Below are 14,539 nucleotides of genomic sequence, written 5' to 3'. Positions count from 1 at the left end.
CCAAAAACAGTAAAACTGTGAAAACAGTAACTGTTTTCTACACTGTAAAAAATGATTGTGATTTTAACGGTAAAAAACTGTGAAAATGCTATGGTAAAAACCTGTTACATGGTTAACGGAAAGTTCCTGTAAAATTTACAGGGAAAAACCGTAAACTGATGTTCCCAGAATTCCCTGCGTTCCATTTCAAATTCTGTTTGAATTTGACGTTTTTTCTTTGAAATAACTGTTTCTTCTTAGTTTTTTCTTATCAGTTATGTTTATTAGGGTTGTATGTTACATCTAATGTTGTTAAATTAATGTTTATAGCATATTTCAGTTTAATGAGTCTCACCATGATGGTGTTTAGTGCTTGTGTGAATGACTCTGTGCACCTTCTGTATATGCTATTGTTTAAAAGTTGCTTGTAATGGGCTTTGGCTCATCATGTGACTTTCTCGTCATCACCTGCATTTGGTGGTTATCAGTGTATTTCAAAGGAACAAAACAGATTTCAGTACTTTAATAGGTTGGTATATTAAGATTATATTAGTTAAAGAAATTACGGTATTTTACGGTAGAATTCTGGCAACCACAGCTGCCAGTTTTTTACCGTAAAATTTTCTGAATTTTTCTTACAGTGTATGTGAATATCTGTTAAAATGTAATTTATTTCTCTGATCAAAGCTGTATTTTCAGCATCATTACTCCAGTCTTCAGTGTCACATGATCTTCAGAAATCTTTCTAATATACTGATTTACTGCTCAACAAACATTTCTGATTATTATCAATGTTGAAAATGTTTCTCCCAGACAATAATTACTGAAATCAGTGTGTTTGAATTCTGCATTTCATATTATTTTCATCGAATCAGTGTTTCACATGATAAAAATCCTTCAGAGGATGTTACAGGCTGAAAGGCCCAGGAATGAGAGACACCCTCGAGCCAATGAGGTTAAGTGTAATGAGAATGAACACAGATGTAGCGTTTGTTCTGGTGTTTGTGTGCAGCTGAAGTTCTGCCAGAACACATTCTCTGTGTTTTTGAATGTGTCTGGAGAAAGCCCATTTCCTCTGCTGCTCTCGCTCTATCTGCTCCGCTCTAATATTGACTCATAGTCACGGTCAGGAATGGCGGATGGACTCATTTTCTGTGTTTCTGTGCCATTTATAGGACATAAAATGGGAACATGCTCAACATGTTATTTACTGTCTCGCTCGGGTCAATAGACGAGCGTTTGTTGTTGAACAGAGAGCTGTTGAAGACGCTCATTTACACCGAGATATTTTTATTGGCAATTACTGAGAAATGCAACAGGTTACAAATTTGGTGTAGAAACATTTTCACTCAGAAATTGCTAGTAAATTTCACAAACAATTACTGAGAAATGGCAAGTAACACATTAAATTAAATGTGATTTTTTTAAGTAGAAATACTGAAGTAGTATTTTCTTGTAAAAATATAGTCAATAATCTTTTATTTACAACTTAGAAAAATATTTTTTCAGTGTACTTTTAAAAAGTTGCTCAGTTCTTTACAACACCTTTAATAAACCTCTTTTTTCTCAAGCTTTTTCATGCCATTATGAATGTATGCAATATTTTAATGAAAATGTATCTTACCTACCCCAAATAATCATAATTTATCCAGACAAAATATCATAATTTATCCAAACATTTTGCTTTTAAGTGAGCATTCATTCATTCATTCATTCATTCGTTCAGTAGTGGTTTTTAATTAGATTACCATAGTTTTGATATTTTAATATTTATTTTGATATTTACAATAGTTTTCAATTTAAATATTTGTTCTCAGTCTCATTTCTTCATTTCACCAGATTAATAATTTTTATAAAAATAATATAAATATATAGGCTTCATTTTCTATAAATGCATAATATAGAATTAGTTTTCTAAATGATACATTTTGACTTTATTTTTCTATAAGCAAAATATATATTTTTAATATTTTAATAATTAACAATTAAAAGATTAATTTGCTTCATTATTGTCAGTATTGTTTCTTATTAGATTCCTTTTGACAATAGTTTAAATTTAAATATATTAGAATAATTGTTGTAAAAAAATAATAATGTCACAATGCAAAGCATCTTAATGGTTCTAAAGGTATAGGCTTTTATCTATAAGCAAAACATTTATTTATTTGCTTGTTTGTTTAAATTGTAAAATATTTTTTAAAAATATATCATATTAAAATATGTACTTTAAAATATAAAACATACTAATAAATTGTATTTTCAAAAGCAAAAATATAATTTTGTTTTTACATCTTTTGATTTTAGTGCAAAATATGACCGGAAAATGCATGCACACTTTATTAATATTTGAAGATTACAAATGAATATTACACTGTAAATTAATCAGAAGCTGAATTTGGAACCACTCTTGTTTCTACCATAGAAATATATGGTAAAAATTAATCCAGTGTATTCATTAGTGAGTCCTTTGAAGTATTTATGAAATTCAATAAGATTGTAGGTGCTAATTGGAAGTGCATAAGAGCATATGGAGCACGCATGTTCACTTGATGGAGGAAAGGCTGTTGTTTTGTGAGTACTTTGCTCCTCTCAAACATGTCATGATGGTGCAGAGAGAGTGTTTGAACAGCTGCGTTCAGAGGATCCACAAACACACGCATAATAATGAAGACATTCCCACAGTCAGAGCTAATGGAACTGCAGCCTCAGTCAACCAATGCTGGTTTGAACAGACATATTAAGTTAAAAATATGTATAAAAATATGTATAAAAAAAAACCAACAACAATACATTAGATGACTTTTTTTTACTGTAAAGTCATACACTTGCAAACTAGCAACCACCCACAACAGCCTAGCAACTGCCATCAGAACATCTTATCAACCGCACATGCAACATATATACAGTATGATTTATTTTTTGTTTTGTCCACAAAACCAAAGTGTAGTGTAACCAACGTTGGAGAAGTCTTAATATTTTGATGATCAGTAATTTTTATATATATTTCAGTATTTATAATTTGCAAGAAAATTTATTTATGTATTTATTTATGTATGTACAGCATGTAGGATTTCTCTCAATTTATCCTGCTTGCATTTATTGTGTTAATAGTGATCCCTGTTTGTTTTTTGAAGAGGTTTAATAAAGGAAAGCACTTTGTTGTCATGTGAAAAGAAAAACATAATTATATATATATATATATATGTGTGCGTTTGTGTGTGTGTGTGTGTGTGTGTGTGTGTGTGTGTGTATATGTATATTTCCAATATGTATTGAATGAATTTATTAATACTTAATTATATATATATGTATATATATATAAAACCTGAATTCTGGAAATGTTGGGACATTTTTAAAATTTGAATAAAATGCAAACTAAAAGATTTTCAAATCACATGAGCCAATATTTTATTCACAATTGAACATAGAGAACATAACAAATGTTTAAATGGAAAATTTGATGCCTGCTACAGGTCTCCAAAAAGTTGGCACGGGGACACCAAAGGGCTGAAAAAGCAAGAAATTTTGAAAAGATTCAGCTGGGAGAACATCTAGCAACTAATTAGGTTAACTGACATCAGCTCTAGCTCTAAAAGTGATGTCTTAGAGAGGCAGAGTCTCTCAAAAGTAAAGATGGGCAGAGGCCCTCCAATCTGTGAAAGAGTGCGTAAAAAGATTGTGGAATACTTTAAAAACAACGTTTCTCAACGTCAAATTACAAATGCTTTGCAAATCTCAACATCTACAATGTATAACATCATCAAAAGATTAAGAGAAACTGGAGAAATATCTGTGTGTAAGGGACAAGGCCGAAGAACTTTGTTGGATGCCCGTGGTCTTCGGGCCCTCAGACGACACTGCATCACTCATTGCCATGATTCTGTCATTAACATTACTAAATGGGCCCAGGAATACTTCCAGAAACCACTGTCGGTAAACACAATCCACCATGCCATCTGCAGATGCCAACGAAAGCTTAATCATGCAAAAAGGAAGCCATATGTGAACATGGTCCAGACGCGCCATTGTGTCCTGTGGGCCAAGGCTCCTTTAAAATTGACTGTTTCAAAGTGGAAAAGTGTTCTAATGTCAGATGAGTCCAAATTTGACATTCTTGTTGGAAATCACGGACGTGTGCGCCAGGCTAAAGAGGAGGGAGACCTTCCAGTGTATTATCAGCGTTCAGTTCAAAATCCAGCATCTCTGATGGTATGGGGGTGCATAAGTGCATACGGTATGGGCAGCTTGCATGTTTTGGATGGCACTATGAATGCTGAAAGGTATATAAAGGTTTTAGAGCAACATATGCTCCCCTCCAGACTACGTGTATTTCAGAAGGACAATGCAAAACCACATACTGCAGCTATTACAACAGCATGGCTTCATAGTAGAAGAGTCCGGGTGCTGAATTGGCCTGCCTGCAGACCAGATCTTTCACCTAGAGAGAACATTTGGTGCATCATTAAACTTAAATACCCAGGGCGAGGCTTGGCCATTGCTCTCCGGTCGTGCTGACCCCTGCGAATTCCCCAAATGTGGGAATCTCGACTGCATAATTTAGGGTAGTGGGGTACTGCGTTCGCGCTCTCCCCTGAAATTTTTTTTGGGAATCGTGGCTAGAGAGTTAATGGTTAGAGAGTCGGACTCGTAATCCAAAGGTTGCGGGTTCGAGTCTTGGGCCGGCAGGGATTGTGGGGGGGGGGGGGGGGGGGGGAATGGGGGTGAATGTCCAGCGCTCTCTCCACCCTCGATACCACGACTGAGGTGCCTTTGAGCAAGGCACCGAACCCCCAACTGCTCCCCGGGCGCCGCAGCATAAATGGCTGCCCACTGCTCCGCGTGTGTGTTCACGGTGTGTGTGTGTTCACTGCTGTGTGTGTGCACGTTGGATGGGTTAAATGCAGAGCACAAATTCCGAGTATGGGTCACCATACTTGGCAGTATGTCACTTCACTAAAAATATGTCGGCAGCTGTAAACCTATATCAGGCAAGAATGGGACCAAATTCCAACACCAAAAGTGCAGAAACTCATAACTTCGAACTGTTTTGAAAAGAAGAGGAGATGCTACACCGTGGTAAACATGCCCCCGTCCCAACTATTTTGAGACCTGTTGCAGGCATCAAATTTGAAATGACCTCATTTTGTCCTTAAAACTGTTTTACTCGGTTTTTTTAAATTTTGGTTTAAACATTTGTTATGTTCTCTATGTTCTATTGTGAATAAAATATTGGCTCATGTGATTTGAAGTTCTGTTAGTTTAAATTTTATTCAAATTTAAAAAACGTTCCAACATTTCCGGAATTCGGGCTGTATATATACATACAGATACATATACATATGCATATAGATATTTCCAAAATGTATTGCATGAATGTAATGTATGTGTGTGTGTGTGTGTGTGTGTGTGTGTGTGTGTGTGTGTGACCATTTTTTGGTCCCCGTGAGGTAACAAGTTTATAATCAGAACGTAGGTTTTTGAAAATCTAAAAATGCAGAAAGTATCTGTAAGGGGTTTATGTGTAGGGTTATAGAAAATACAGTTTGTACAGTATAAAAACCATTATGCCTATGAAATGTCCCCATAAAACATGGAAACCCAACATGTGTGTGTGTGTGTGTGTGTGTGTGTGTGCCAGTCTCTCTGGCACGCCTGCATTGGCACAGTCTCTTCCACACAGAGTGGAGAAATTCCTCAGCTACTGTCAGCCTGAAACACCAGGGGAAAAAGTCTTAGACTGTACACAATATCATGAGCTGGATACAGAAAGACATTTTGTGTGGGTTAATATATACATCTGCCAGACATGCATCACATAAACATGTTCAGCTGTGAAACATGCTGACACGGCACAACTCAGTCAGAGAACATGCTGTCTGCCTGTTACACACTCCAGACTGCGACTTTTCCCTGGACTCAACAGTTCAAGAGGTGACATTTGTAGACAGTATATTTTGATATTGGTGGCAAAATTAATATTAGGTCAAAACACCGCTCTTCCGTTCCGATCAGAACATCAAACAGGTTCTCCCCACTCAGTGACGCACCCACTGAGAAACCTGATGAAAGTGCTCTAGTTATTGGCAATTCTATTGTTCGGAACGTGAAAATAGAGACACCAGCCACCATAATCCAATGTTTACCGGGAGCCAGAGCGCCTGACATCTTGGCAAAAGTGACTAATGCTAAACGTAAATTCAGTAAGATTATCCACGTCGGCACTAATGATGTTCGACTTCGCCAGTCGGAGATCACTAAAAATAATGTTAAAGAGGTGTGTGAACTTGCAAGTACGATGTCAGACACTGTAATATGCTCTGGTCTGCTCCCTGCTTACCGTGGCGATGAGATTCATAGCAGACTGCTGTCACTCAATGGCTGGATGTCTAAGTGGTGCCCGCAGAATAGCATAGACTTTATAGACAATTGGACGAGTTTTTGGGGCGGACCTGACCTGTTGAAAAGAGATGGTGTTCATCCCTCCTGGGGTGGTGCCGCTCTTCTCTCTAGAAATATGGCACATAGTCTTAGAGTTCGTACTTGACTAACTGGGGCCTAGGTCAGGAAGCAGACAGACTGGCTAAACTGACCGTCTGCTAGCCGCCTTACGTCACAGAAGTCAGTTAATTCTCAGCACATAGAGACTCCTTCACCCAGATATCACACTATAGAGACTGTGTCTGTTCACGGAACTAGAAAATACAGAAATCGTCCAAACCAAATTAAGAGTAACAATTTAATTGATGTTCAACAAATTAAAAATGTTTACAATACAGAGAAACAATTGATAAAGCTTGGCTTACTGAATACCAGGTCCCTTTCTACAAAAGCACTTTTTGTAAATGATTTGATCAATGATAATAATCTAGATTTGCTCTGTTTGACAGAAACATGGCTAAAACCAGATGAATACATTACTTTAAATGAGTCCACCCCCCAAGATTACTGCTATAAAAATGAGCCACGTCCGAAAGGTAAAGGGGGAGGTGTTGCTACAATTTATAGCAATATTCTCAGTTTGAAGTTATGGTGCTGCGTATAACATTATCTAGAGAAACACGTGTTAGTGATAAATCCCCTGTGATGTTTGTACTGGCTACTGTATACAGGCCACCAGGGCACCACACAGACTTTATCAAAGAATTTGCTGATTTTCTATCTGAGTTAGTACTGGCTGCAGATAAAGTCTTAATTGTTGGTGATTTTAATATCCATGTCGATAATGAAAAAGATACATTAGGATCAGCATTCGTAGACATTCTGAACTCTACTGGGGTTAGACAACACGTTTCCGGACCTATTCATTGTCGAAATCATACTCTAGATTTAATACTCTCACATGGAATTGATGTTAGTGGTGTTGAAATTCTGCAGTAAAGAGATGATATGTCAGATCATTATCTGGTCTTGTGTAAACTCCATATAGCTAAAACTGTAAATTCTACTCCTTGTGCAAGTATGGTAGAAGCATCACCTCTACCACAAAAGACTGCTTTGTAAGTAATCTTCCTGATTTATCTCAATTCCTCAGCATATCCAACAGCACAGAAAAACTTGATGATGTAACAGAAACTATGGACTCTCTTTTCTAGCACTTTAGATACAGTTGCTCCTTTACGCTTAAGGAAGATCAAAGAAAACAAACATAACCCCTGGTATTTATTCAATACAGTCACTAAATTAACGAAAAATAAAGCATCAACAGGTGTTGGCATTTCCCAAAAGCACAGGAGTAATGACTTTATGAACTACTTTACTTCCAAGATCGATTCTATCAGAGATAAAATTGTAACCATGCAGCCATCAGCTACAATATTGCATCAGATAGTGCACTATAGATCCTCTGAGGAACAATTCCACTCATTCTCTACTATAGGAGAGGAAGAATTGTATAAATTTGTTAAATCATCTAAACCAACAATATGTATGTTAGACCCTATTCCATTGAGAAACTAACGGAATGCATAGCCGATATAAAAAACTAGATGACGAGTAAACTTCTTACTGCTAAATTCTGAAAAAACAGAAGTGTTAATTATCAGACCTAAAAACCCCACATGTAATAACGAAGAACACTATCTAACACTTGACGGCTGCTCTGTCAATTCTTCTTCATCGGTTAGGAACCTAGGTGTGCTGTTTGATAGCAATCTTTCATTTGAAAGCCATGTTTCTAGCATCTGTAAAACTGCGTTTTTCCATCTCAAAAACATATCTAAATTGCGACCTTTGCTTTCAACGTCAAATGCAGAAATACTAATTCATGCATTTATGACCTCAAGGATAGACTGTTGTAATGCTTTATTGGGTGGTTGTTCTGCACGCTTGATCAACAAACTACTGTTGGTCTAAAATGCAGCAGCTAGAGTCCTTACTAGAACCAGGAAGTACGACCATATTAGCCCGGTTCTGCAATTGTTGTTCCTATCTGGCTTGCTTAGTTGGGGACACTTCATTTCCAGCGATATCATCGACCTGATTGCAAAGACACTATTTAAACTGAACTGAGCTGGATGATGACATCACTGAATTCAATAATGAAATGCCTTTAACTGAAAATCTTTTTTTAATCTTTTCAATTTACATTATTGACACACTATTTTCCTTTTTTGATATTGTGCAGTTGCTTTGACACAATTTACATTATTAAAAGCGCTATATAAATAAAGGTGACTTGACTTGACTTGACATACATACATATACTGTATATATATAATTTTTATTTTAATTATTGTAAATTTTATCACAGATTTGATCATATAGCTATAATTATATATATATATATATATATGTGTGTGTGTGTGACATTTACTTTTTTTAACATTTTTATATAGATATATAAAAGTACATATACATTTTAAATCTGATAAATAATAACAATATTAACCTTTTTTATCATATTTACAATGTTAAAGAGATTTCAAACTATATACAAATGCTGCAGGTCCAATAATGATTTTGGCTGAGTCGAGACCAAACAGGAAGTAGCTGTGCTGTCTGTCCTTCAGAATGTTTACCTCTTCCTCTTCACACAGGTATGGCCCAGAAATATGTAGGGTGAGTGAGAATGACATCGGGTGCTTCTCAAACAGAAGGCTATACTTCCTACGAAGGCTGCATATCTAGGCTGCCACGTCACAATCCTTTGTACCCATTCCATTTCATGAAAATAAACTGATGAAAAACGAGTCATTATTGAGCTTGTCTGAATTTATTATGAAATGTTAGACAAAAAGAATGTTTTCGGACATGTTATTTTTTGCTTTGGTGTAAATTACTCTATAAACGCTAAACTGCCAATAACTTAAGCCACGGGGAGACTGTAGACAGCTGTCATTCATTGTATTGCATTAATAGAAAGCCTAATAATATAAAGATTTGTAATACAAAGTATTTTTCCAAAACTAAGTTTTATTAGTATTTTCGTGCCGTGACGGTGAGGGCTGCACATATGTGTGCACTTACTAGACCGTCTTATTCTAGCATTTATATGCTGAGGAGGACTCTAGCCTACAAGACTCTGAAGGACTGAACTAGCCTCGGTAGAATGCAGCCTTCCGTTTGAGAAACACCCAATAGGTGCTCATCTTGAGTAAATAAGAGTCGTGGTCTGTGAAGTGTGTTACAGACAGGCGGATTGACGTCAGGGAAGGTGTACGTGTAAGAGAAAAAGTGCACAAAACGTGCTGTGTGCGCTTCTTAGTAGCTTGTGTGTGTAACGTTAGATGGAAGTGTGTGGTCAGAAGCTTGTGTGTGAAGGAAACCCAGAAATGCAGTGGTGGTTTCCCTCAGAAGCGCACAGGGAGTGTGATTCAGAAATCAGGCCAGTCAGTCTGTCTGTCAGAGAGTTTCTTCACTTCAGATACTTCCAGCTGAACCTCCTCCGTGTATTTTACAAGATGCTTTCATTGAGAAACGCTGACATGACTACTGATTTAGGACATAAGCATGAATATACACTAGGGTTCAAAGGTTTGGGTTCAGTAAGATATTTGTTTTATCCACACCAATAGCAAGTCAAATCATATTTGTTTAAATAGGCCTAGCACTTTATTCAATACAGATTGTGTAAAAGCAGCAACTTAATCTAAATTTAAGAGAATAGCTAATAAGTTTCCACTACAATATCGTTGGATACGATTAAAAGCGATTATTATTTTATATACGATTTCCAGCCGATGAACGATAACACTGACAGCCAATCAGAATCCATCCTGCTTTAAAGAGTGGGAGAATTTAAATTGGAATTGGAATACTATTTTACAATATTACTGTTTGTACTGTTTTTTTAATCAAATAAATGCAGGCTTGGTGAGCAGAAGAGTGTGGTTATATAATTATAACATTACAGAGATATCATTACATCATTTTCCAGCTTTCATTCACATCTCTTTCAGTGTTGAGATCAGTCTCTGAGTAGCCGCTTTGAGACACTTAACACATCTCTGTCATCTAACAAACCTCTTCACCACCTGCCTTTCATCCCTTCACTCAGTTTTTCTCTCTTTTTCTTTCTCCCCCTTTAGTCCTCCATCAATTTTTCTGATTTGCTCTCAGATATGATTCAAGTATCATGAGTCATACGATAAAGCATCTTTTGAGATCTCTCACCTTTGACTGCAGACTTTGTGATTTTGAGCACAGTTACAGATAGTGATGAGATCTCTTCTGAAACTGATTACTACCCAGCTAACAAAAATGTTCTAAGAACGTTAATGTTCCCACTATGTTATGAAAGCGTTATTTCTGAATGTTCTCTAAACATTCCATTTTATCATTGTGCAAACATTATGGGAATGTTACTTTTAAATGTTCTCTGAACATTCCGGAAAACAAAGAGTGACAAACGTTAGCCGAATGTCCAAATAGGATGTTTCAGAAAACACTTTCCACAAACGTACAAATGATTTAGAGAACATTAGAAAAGACCAGACAACATTAAAAGAAAATTACGATACGATAGGAACGTTTATTCATAACTTGAGTAAACCTTACGAGAACGTTCTAAGGATGTTCCCTATAGGGTTTTTTCAAGCAAAAGTCTCATTTTACTCTCCATTTAAACAGATTTTTCTTACTAATGAGAGACTGTCATGATCACCAGACTGCATTTTATACCTGGAAAAGTTTTTTTTGAAGGCTTCAATAAGTCATAAACGCTCACAGGTTGGTGTTATTATTGGACAGCAGGTTCCTTGTTTAGGAGAAATGGTGTTGAACATTGGCTGTATGAATGGACATTTATTTTTACGTGTTGTTTTTGGTCAGATTCACTGTCTAATGCACCACAGGACAGCCGTGCTGTTTTTACCCGAGAGGAACCGCATTAAAACATCCTCAAATAGCCTGTGTTGTTAAAATAAATGATCACAGCTATGGATCAGTGCAATAATTGCCTTAATAAATGCTTTTTAAAAGTTCTTGTTTACAGCTCTTGGGTGGAAATATGTCTTTAAATCAAGATTCTTGAGATGCAATATGAAGATATGAAGTCCTGTTTTCTGAGAAACTAAGTGATTTTTTGCTTAAAACAAGAACAAATATCTGTCGATGGTGTATGAAAATGTGTTTCTGAGCCCACTGATATTTGTTCTCATATTATCATAAACATCAACTTCTCAGAAAAAGCTCTTAAGAACTCCCTTTCACAAGACCTTAAAAGGTCTTAAATCAGTCTTGAAGTGTTGAAAATTAAAATTCTGTCATCATTTATTCACCCTCAAGTTGTTCCAAACTTGTGAGATTCTTTCTTCTGCTGAACACAAAAGAAGATATTTTGAAGAATGTTGGTAACCAACCAAAAAGCTGATGGTACCCATTGACTTCCATAGTAGGGGAAAAAATACAATGGAAGTCAATGGAGACCAAACTGTTTTTCTCTTTTTAAACTATCCCTTTACATTCATATTGCACATACTGCAAAAACTAAATATCTTCCTCAGTATATTTTTGTCATGTTTTAGTTGTTTTTCTTTTCTAGGAAGGAAATTTGGTCCATTTGCTCTAAACCTTTTTTATAGGCTGCTTCTCATCAGCTGTGCAAACATTCTAGGAAGTTAAAAGAAACAAAAACACAAGTGATTTTGAATTACTGCAGCAATTTTTCAAATATTAAGACATACTTGCTTGTCTTTATGTTTGACTAAGCAATGCATCCAAGACTCATCTGCATCGTTTAGTCGGTGGCCAGGGCCAAAAATAATGACTGTGTTTGACTGACCTTGTGCGCTCGCTAACCCACAGTCACTTAGCGGCTAGTCACGAGGAACACACCCGCTTAACCGGCATTTGTCTTTCTGGGGCCAGACGGGAGAAGAGACGGGTCACTGAATGAGTCACCCATGCTCAATATTTGTCCGCTCCGCCTGGAGTCCAGCAGATAGAGTTTGACAAGGGGAATCAGAGGTTCCTGCGTCATGACAGGACCATGAGGCCGGTTTGAGATATCAGACACTTTAACCTGTTAACTGTCGGTTCCACTTTTTGAGTATAGGCCTGAAAATGACATTTCCAACTTAAATTATTATAAATTTTGAATGGTTTGGAGCAGATACTTAAGGTTGGTCTCTTTTTAAAGAAGACACTTAGCAGATTATTGTAGAAGTTCTGAAAATTGTATTACAAAAAAGTTATGGAAGTTTAAGTTTATGAAAATATAAAATGTAAAAATTTTAATATTTATATTTTATGTCAAATATATATTTTACATAACATGTTTTACTCTAAAACTGCTAGAAAATCAAAACCAAAAATCTGAAAAAGTTGTGTTCCAAATTTGAGGTTGATATCTCAAAAAATGAGCTTTCAGTGAAATTTAGTTTGGGCGCAGTACCAAGCTTTTCCACTAGATGACCATCAAACCCCATTAGTAACCATATAAGGGCGGCTCTATTTCCATGTATGGTTTGAGTGATCTGACACGTTTTTTTCATTCTTTTCTCAATATTTATGAGCAGACATCACATTCAGAAGTATTAAGGGTGGTATGGCAGTATTTGATTTCAATTCATCCTCTAAAAAACACATAAAAGACATGCAACAAGAACCCTGGACGTACGATATAGTTCACGCTGCATCAAAAATTGAGAACCTATTGTTTTTTCTTTATATTCGAAACACTTTTAGACCTTTTTTTCTCAAAAAATAGAATGACTTTTATCTTTTGAACACTTGACATGAACATGAATGGAGATTTTTCATGATTTTTCATGATTTTATATATGTATCACTATTTCAGAAGGTCAGAACTCTCTCTCTCTGACTGATGAGTACTCTTCTTACAAATTAACAAATTACAGTTGCCCTGTAAAATATTTAAAAAATCAGTCACCAAATATGAAAACTAGAGTCTTTAAGTTTAAGCTAAGCTCAAACGATATATAGTTTGTCAAGATTGTTTTTGGTTCAGACTAAGATATTACTGTTTAAATCATGTAATGGCAAGTGGGCCCACCGGTGACAGTTAACAGGTGAAGTGTTAAAGACCAGTGAACTGTGATTAATCAGATGAACATCTTAAGCACATTGCATGCTGCTCTAAATCAGTTTTGCATGAGCGCTTAGGAAAATTGATATGATAATGAAAAACATTAATTACATTAAAACATGTCCAAGTCACATTTTACCCCAAATCAAAAGTTAATGAAGTAAATTTGTTATGTATATAATTTATTAATTATTATATTTATCTATTTTAAAATGACATGAAAATTAATGACCTTTTTCAGGACAATTAGACACAGTTTCCCATTAAATTAAAATGTTACATTTATGGGGATTAGGTCATTAGTGTGATACAATGGTTCATTTATTTATTTTTTGAAAAGCATAAATTAAAGGCAGCAGAAAAATACTACAATGATGTGTAAATACTTCACAAATGATTTTTTTCTACGAATAAATATGAACTATATTGCATTACAGAAAGGGTGAATGAGATTTTTTCTGCATAACAGTTATGAGCATTTGTGGGGAATTTGTTCAATTTTCATGTCAAAATGTGAAAATGCAAAAAAATAAAAAAAATAAAAACTTAAAACAAAATAAAATAGCAAAAATAAAATACATTTCTTTCCTTTGTTTTTGGCATGAAATATGACCTATGACATGTTCTCTAATAGGCTTTCAGATGCTGAATGACATAAAAAGCAGTTTACTATGCATATATCTCTTAATAATGTTATACAGTATAAAGACGCAAGGCATTCGCCCCCTGAACAGATGCATGCTGGGATGTGAAGAGGCCCCTCAGAGAGAAGTGAGAAACTCTCAGACAAGATTTAAATAAACAGGGACACAGACGCTGTCAATACCTCCCCATGCAGAGCTCTAAATTATAGTGCAAATATTAGTCAGACTGGAGGAATACTGTCATTTGCAAATACTGTATGTGAGAAAGCCATTAGGAAAGAGGGCCCAAACCATACAGCTGTAAAAAAAAAAAACATGCTAAAGGGTCAATATTAATATTAGAATATACACTACTGTTAAGTTTTACATTTGTTTGATTTTTAAATATTTTTTAAAGAAGTCTCTTCTGCTCACCAAGCCTAATTAAAAA

The 14,539-nt window shown here is 35.6% G+C and overlaps 1 protein-coding gene across 3 annotated transcripts in view; it reads right to left on the bottom strand.

Moving 5' to 3' along the window:
* Window positions 1–14,539, bottom strand: part of LOC306881095 (ceramide synthase 2-like) — a 385,605-nt gene that overhangs the window by 247,239 nt on the left and 123,827 nt on the right. The gene's annotated exons all lie outside the window — the stretch shown is intronic.

Source organism: Barbus barbus (assembly GCF_936440315.1).
Source record: "Barbus barbus genome assembly, chromosome: 15".
Lineage (NCBI taxonomy): Eukaryota > Metazoa > Chordata > Actinopteri > Cypriniformes > Cyprinidae > Barbus > Barbus barbus.
This window is presented reverse-complemented; position numbering and strand designations above follow the sequence as displayed.